This window comes from Scomber japonicus, chromosome 5, assembly GCF_027409825.1.
Source record: "Scomber japonicus isolate fScoJap1 chromosome 5, fScoJap1.pri, whole genome shotgun sequence".
NCBI classification, from domain to species: domain Eukaryota; kingdom Metazoa; phylum Chordata; class Actinopteri; order Scombriformes; family Scombridae; genus Scomber; species Scomber japonicus.
In genome coordinates, this window is record NC_070582.1 from 14,794,877 (window position 1) to 14,802,019 (window position 7,143).

At 37.4% G+C, this 7,143-nt stretch overlaps 3 non-coding genes across 3 annotated transcripts; all 3 read left to right on the forward strand.

The window, feature by feature from the left end:
* Window positions 1-3,809: 3,809 nt before the first annotated feature.
* On the forward strand, window positions 3,810-3,950 carry LOC128359589 (U4 spliceosomal RNA). Its single transcript, XR_008321462.1, has one exon. It is a non-coding gene; the product is annotated as a U4 spliceosomal RNA (small nuclear RNA).
* Window positions 3,951-4,967: 1,017 nt separating this feature from the next.
* Window positions 4,968-5,108, forward strand: LOC128359590 (U4 spliceosomal RNA). Its single transcript, XR_008321463.1, has one exon. It is a non-coding gene; the product is annotated as a U4 spliceosomal RNA (small nuclear RNA).
* An 859-nt stretch (window positions 5,109-5,967) lies between these two features.
* On the forward strand, window positions 5,968-6,108 carry LOC128359567 (U4 spliceosomal RNA). Its single transcript, XR_008321442.1, has one exon. It is a non-coding gene; the product is annotated as a U4 spliceosomal RNA (small nuclear RNA).
* The last annotated feature ends 1,035 nt before the right edge of the window (window positions 6,109-7,143 follow it).

Sequence of the window (7,143 nt, forward strand, 5' to 3'; positions counted from 1 at the left end):
GAGCATGTGTATGTATCTCTGTGTGTGTGTGTCTGTGTCTGCATGTGTGTGTCAGAAAGGGAGAAAGGCAGAATATTTTAATTAGAATATTGATGTTTAAGGATGCTTGTTAATATCTTGAATTTTAGATATCTAAAATATGTATTGCTGTGTGATATTATGAAATAAAGCAAACAAAGTAATCTCTCTGTCTTTGACCTTGAAGTTTAGGGAGAAACTAAAAGGCACCATGAGCGACATTTGTCTTCTCTTATCAGATGTCCCCTTGCACTGGCTGAGCTGTCACTTTACCCAAGAAAAATGTCATTGTTTTCCTCTCTCTGCTCATAACACAATCTAATCACAGTTTGCCCAGCTCATCCTGTATTGTCCAGGTGGCCCCACTGTGAGAGAATAGAGGGACTCTCAGCATCAATAAATGTCCTTAACCAGGCTGATGTGATGTAGCCCAGATGACACAATAGCCTGTGTACATCCAGCTACAATCATGTGCAAGTAAAGAAATACATACACACTTGCTTGTGCACCATATCCATTTCCTATTGAATCACTGATTGGTAATTCAAAGAGGTTGTGTGTCCTTGACAGGGTCTGTAAATGTGTGATTATGGGGAAAAAGCAGCAATGTGTGGTCTAAGCTGGATCAGCCTAGTTGGCACATACACAGTCTACAGACTTTACTGACAGGCTTACATTTCCCAAACCCAAACAGTCTTACTTAACCTACTATGAGCTGCTTCACACGATGTAAGAAAGGTTTGATCATGACCCAAGTATGACATTGATTTTTTCCTCTTTTTTTGAGCCCTGCGATTGATGTTTCAGGGGGAAAATAGCTCTCAGCATGTTGAAGACTACGGACTGCACACTGAGCCCCTTTTGGATGGCATGGTATTATGTGGGCTGCCCAGCAGCCTGTGCTGAATAGCAGAAACAGCTAAGCCATCTGTTATACTCTATTTTCATCTCTTTGCCTACCAGTGGGTAGAGCCACAGCCCAAAGGGACTTCAACTGTTCTCACAGAGTCCTATTTGTTCAACAGGTCAAGTCTAAGCCTTGCAGTGTGGGAACACCAAGCCAGATCTCATTTAAGGCAGGTGATTACAAAAACCCACACATCGCTTGACTGAGCAGAGCTGGTGATAAAAGTGAAAATACTAATACAAAAAAGTAATCAGCCGCCTCAGAGAATTAAAGGAGATTATTACTGTCACGGTTGTTAAATGACCATAACCTTATGTGTCCTCAAATGCATTTTAAGCCAGGTTAAAAGGATCATCTCTTGAATTGAACTCCATTTTTGTAATGTATTTCTTGGGTGGAGAAAAGAAAAATTTGGGCTTTCCAGGTGAGGATGAAACAGAAGCTGGCAGGATTCATTTGAGATTACTTGGCGCAAACATGGTGTAATCCCCTTATCTGCGTACTTACCTGTCCCTGACAGTGATCCAAGCCTACCTCTATGAGCCTCATTGGCCTGACATTCTGGCAGGAGCAAATCCCTTTCTAATGTGTCAGCCCAGGCAGCTTTAACACCTGGCACGCCAATGCTTATCTGCGGCGCACCCAAAAGCACCTGCATTATCCCACTGAAGCTTCACAACAAGTGAAAAGGCCTCTAATATCCACACAGTGAAATTACAGCACGTGTTCACTGCAAATACACAGTGAGGAAAGTGCATATGACTAGTAAGACCTTCTGACCTGATCAAAAATGTTTCCAGTCTGACATCCCCCATTTTAGCATCCACGCTTCTGGCTCCTAGTAGATTTGAACACTGATAAATCTGGGTTAGTATTTTTACATTCATGTATGGAATAGCGCCTGTTAATATAAAGGTTTATTTCTCTCTACGCAATGTTATCTTTATGGATTGTTTGTAAACTGCCCATTGTAGTAATTTGTTTTCGTTTTAATTTAATAACATTGTGTCCTTGTATGTATGGGTCTCTGCTATGCCTTGGAGAGTACTCTATTCAAGCTCCTTTTAGGTTTTTTTGCACCTCTTTGTGAGTTATTATGTCCCTCTTCAACCCATTTAAAATGTTAGGCTATATTTAATCAAACTGATCATATGTGAAAAACAATTTGCTGTCTTGGTCCCAAAGCATGTGTTCTACCAGGCAATATTTCTCGTATCTGTGTAGAATTTGTTTATTTTAATGACCTTGAAACACTGTAATGTTTTGATTTATATAATATGTTATATAATATACAGAATTAAGAAGGTTTACAAAGAAACAAAGATAAATTAAGACTAATTTTAACAGATGAACAGCTCAATAATTGGTGTAGCCATGAGTCATTGCCAACAACAGTGCAGAGTACCTCTCTTAAGCTTTTCAGGAATATTCAGTAGGCTATACCTCCATAGTTGAAATGTATAATCGTCTCTCTGGCCCTGTGCTCAAAATTAATGGGCTTCTGCAAATATGGAATTTGTTTAAAGCAAAGGTATGAAAGTCAATCCATTACACATGACAGAGGTAAAAACTAGGTAAACGAAGACTCGTGTAATCAATTTCCGGCCCGGCCATTTTTCATTCCTGTTACACAACTAACGGGCAGCATCACCGAGAGAGGAGAGAGAGGGGGGTGAGCATAATGTTAACAGGTAGTTTAACCCTCTGACCTGATGAAAGTCACTTCCTTTTCGCCCTGGTAGCGTGATTTGGATTAACTGTCTATAAGGCTTTGTTTTGGACATGACACGAAACTAATGTTTTTCTCCCAGAATGTTCTTCAGCAGACTTCAGTAGACATGTGAGTAAACTTCAAGCTTGTAACTCGCTGTTTTAATATTTGCTAGTGTGGGAGGCGGGTAACATTGCACGATATCGTCGTGATATAGCAGGATGCATGCAAATAAAGAGTACTTTTGGTTGTGCCATGTATTTATTATAACATGACATCATTAAACATTACTTTATGATGACTTTAAATTACTCTGAACGGTGATTAATCGTTTTTAGTGAGGTGTCATGGACATTAATTAGCCCATGAGTTAATGGTCGACGGCTAATAGTTACGTAAGCATTTGTGCTAAACGTAAACGCTATAAACTATGTTTTTAAAATCTTAAATTAAGTTTTAACTAGGTTTTATCTAATCAAAAGGCCTTTAGAGCATATTGGAGCAGGTTTGTGCTTGTACACAGTGACATCTGGTGGCGTTTCTAGGAACTGCCTTGTAGGGCGACAGTTGTCATGACGACACTGAGCAGGAAGTAGTCTTTTTAGGTCGATGAACTGGTCTGAATTTATTTCAAATCAATGTGTACCTACAGGGTTATCGTTGTCTTCTATTGGGACATTTAAATGGTCAGTAATGTTTGTTATAAAAGTGTGCGTGTACATGTACATGTATATATTTTATATCAGTTTTGTTAAAAGAGGGGTTTGCGATTCGGAATACATTCAACGGGCTTCCGTAGAATTTCACTAATTTCATGTTTAATCACAACTTACATGTAACTGACATGTAATTTAATATGTGGTCATTAGTTGACTTTTAATTGTGTTAAACTACTCGTATGACACGAAAAGCTCTGTGCATCTTAAAATTGAAAGATAATTGTAATCGTACGCTGACGTCACCACGTCCCATGTTGCATTGCGGCATGGCGACACTTTTATACATACTTAAACTTGAAATGTGGCGAGCTAAAACCACCAACAGCGACAGAAAACCTTACACGTCTGATTCCCCACGGAGGACTGTGTGGTTGCTGTGAGATGTGAATTGAGACACCGTCACTAAAGATCGTATGTGGAGGAGTCACTCACCTCCCTGTGGCATCTATTCGGTAGCTTTGCGCAGTGGCAGTATCGTAGCCTATGAGGTTTATCCGAGGCGCGATTATTGCTAGTTGAAAACTTTACCCAATACCCCGCCTTGACGACTTGAAATATAGTCGGCAATGGCAATTTTTGACGGTCTCTAAGGAGACTGATCTTCATGTAAAAGGAAATGGTCATGCTTTTGATATAGTAGGTCAACTCATATAGAAATGTCCAATTGTTAGACGGAACTTTGCTTCAACATTGATTTTAAGTCATAGTTTTATAATTCTTTTAAAAACACGATAATGCGTTTTGAGGTACTTCACATATGAGCAACGAGGTGCTTATATAATGGATCGAATGTAGATAGTAATAGTAGTAATAATAGTAGTTATAATAAAATACTTTATAAAAATAAGCAGAAATTATAATAGGATAAAAAGGTGTGACATAAAAACAAAGTTAAAAAACAAAATATATGAGGAGAAAAGAACAAAAAATGTTCGTTATGAATACAATGAATCAAGTCAATAAAATAAATATTAGATTGTTTACAGATTTGCACTTAAATGTCTGTATATTGATTCAGTGTTTGTATTAAAGCCATTATGTATTTTCAAATATAAGAAAGATGTATCTTTATTGATCCCCCTTGGGAGAAATTAAAATTGACATAGCGGTGCAGTGGAAAAAGTAACAACATATGGGTGAAGTTGTACTAAAAAATAGGATATATACAGTAAACAGGAAATAAATATGAAGTATATGAGGAGTTAGTGCCTTATGAAATATACTACAGCTACAGTGGGCCATACCCTATTTTAAATAAATGCTTCTCTAGCTTCATAATAACATAAATCTGGTCACTTTCACTTTGTGAACCTTTAGGTGCAAAGTATCTTCAGTCTCAAACAAGGAAATGATGAGTCCCACCTTCCCAGCTACCCCTCCTAACTGTGATTAACCTTTACCAGACACTCATTTTTTAATCTGTAAACACAGCACGATTTTGCAGTTTCACCTTAAAGCGATGTGCATACTTACTAATTAACATTTCGTAACCCTACCTCATGTATTTTAGTCATGCTCTGTACATGCACTTAAAAAAAACAGACGAGGTTGAAACCCTGACAAAGTAGTGTAGCAACGGGAGACAGGTCCTGTTTGTGTCTTATCGGTCGTTAGCTTTGCGCAGTGGCAGTATCGTAGCCTATGAGGTTTATCCGAGGCGCGATTATTGCTAGTTGAAAACTTTACCCAATACCCCGCCTTGACGACTTGAAATATAGTCGGCAATGGCAATTTTTGACGGTCTCTAAGGAGACTCATATATTGTAAAAAATAAAAGAAAACATTTATTTAAGGAATTATGTTATTTACTTTATGCAGCTAATGTAGGAATAGAATAATATAAAGAAATCAAACACTGTTGTATAGAGCAAACTTTATGAGTGGGACATCACAGTAAATTAGATCATATTTAGCTCGTATTTCCCTCTTTTGGTGACTTTTTTAAACAGGAGTAGTTAACCGATGTGCATCTCTGTGTGGTGACGGACACCAAGCTCATGTTTCATTAAGGACATTTCAATCGTTTAACACGTGATCATATGTTTTAATCTCTGTATGTTTTAGTTGTCTCCACATCTTTGTTACAGATGTTAATGATCTGACTAACATTAGAGGTAAAATTACAAACAAAACAAAAGGTAAAAACGTGTAGTGGTTTATGAGGCTTTCAGAGTTTAGGGAGCGTTTAACGAGGACGTACCAGAGGCTGCGTCACTTCCGTTTATAACTTCTCCCAGTAGTAGTATTTTATAACGTATCGGTGAGTTTTTAATGTTTGGGTTATTTGTTCATGAGTTTATACTCGTTGTTAACAACAATATACACAACTCGACCACGGGTTTACAAGTAATGGTGTTACATATCATGAACAGTCGTGTTGTTAAAGTTTATGACACTTCTGTTTCCTCCTACATCTACTCTTCGCATTTGTGTTGTATTTATACCGTGTTAGTGGCTTATTCGTGCTGATTGCATGTTTTATACTAATGTATAATGTTTGAGAATATATTATAAACTCCTTTGTGTTGAGAAAAAAAAACAGACGAGATTGAAACCCTAATGAAGTAGTGTAGGGACGGGAGACAGGTCCTGTTTGTGTCATGTTAATCGTTAGCTTTGCGCAGTGGCAGTATCGTAGCCTATGAGGTTTATCCGAGGCGCGATTATTGCTAGTTGAAAACTTTACCCAATACCCCGCCTTGACGACTTGAAATATAGTCGGCAATGGCAATTTTTGACGGTCTCTAAGGAGACTTCTAACTTTGTTAAAACAATAAAGCCGTGTGGTTAACTATACAAGAAAGTACAACATGGTGTGTGTCGTTATTTAGTGGGGAATGTGTATGTCATGGAATTGTTTCTATACAAAACACATATTTGGCACATTTAAATGTGATTAATCATTCATGGCTACAAGTAATGATCACTTCCATTACTCATTAATTGTCTAATGGGAGAAACCCGTCAAATATGCCCATTATAATTTCACATGTTGTTCATTTTAGTCAACCAACAGTCCAAAAGCCTGAAATACATACTTTTCTATTATATATGACAAAAAAGCATCAAAAGTTTTCAAATGTATGAAGCTGGAACTACTAAATATTTGGCATTTTTCTCTTGAAAAACATAATGATGGTAGCAGTTCTCTCACAACATTAAACAATAGAGTGTGATGGACTAAAAGATGGCTGCCCTGTATTCTTTTGTACATTAGTGACCATTTTCCATGCTCAATTGGTAATGGCTGGAGTGTCCAGGGGCTGAACATTTTCTCATTGGGAATGTTTTAAGTAGTGTCTGCAGTCTTTTTCAAATTATTTCCTCCTATTTTAAAAGAAGAGTACAACAGCAGCTGAGTTTTCAGAGCTCTTATAAAATCTGCATCTAATGCTACAGTAACCCCATTATGTAGCCCCCCAGGCTTGATGTCCTCACTCTTACATACTTTCTTAATGTCATAGTTTCTCTATGAATCCCAGAGATTATGTTTCTACATATAAAACAGTCCAATCCTTCTAAATATACATTATAAAGCATCACATTTCTATTGTGGTTGTGATGCAGTGTACTTGCCTGAACAGTAGAGGGCACTCTCCAACAGGAGATAGGGTACTGATTGTGAGGGAAAAGGAAGACTGTAAAATAGAGGAACATAAATTTGTTACTTTGTTAAATATTTACGTCATTTTAGTTTTGTAGGTAAGTAATAAACAATTTTTAGACTTAATTTTATACTAAACTCTTTGTAAGTTGGACCTATTTTAGTATTTTTAACTTGCACCATG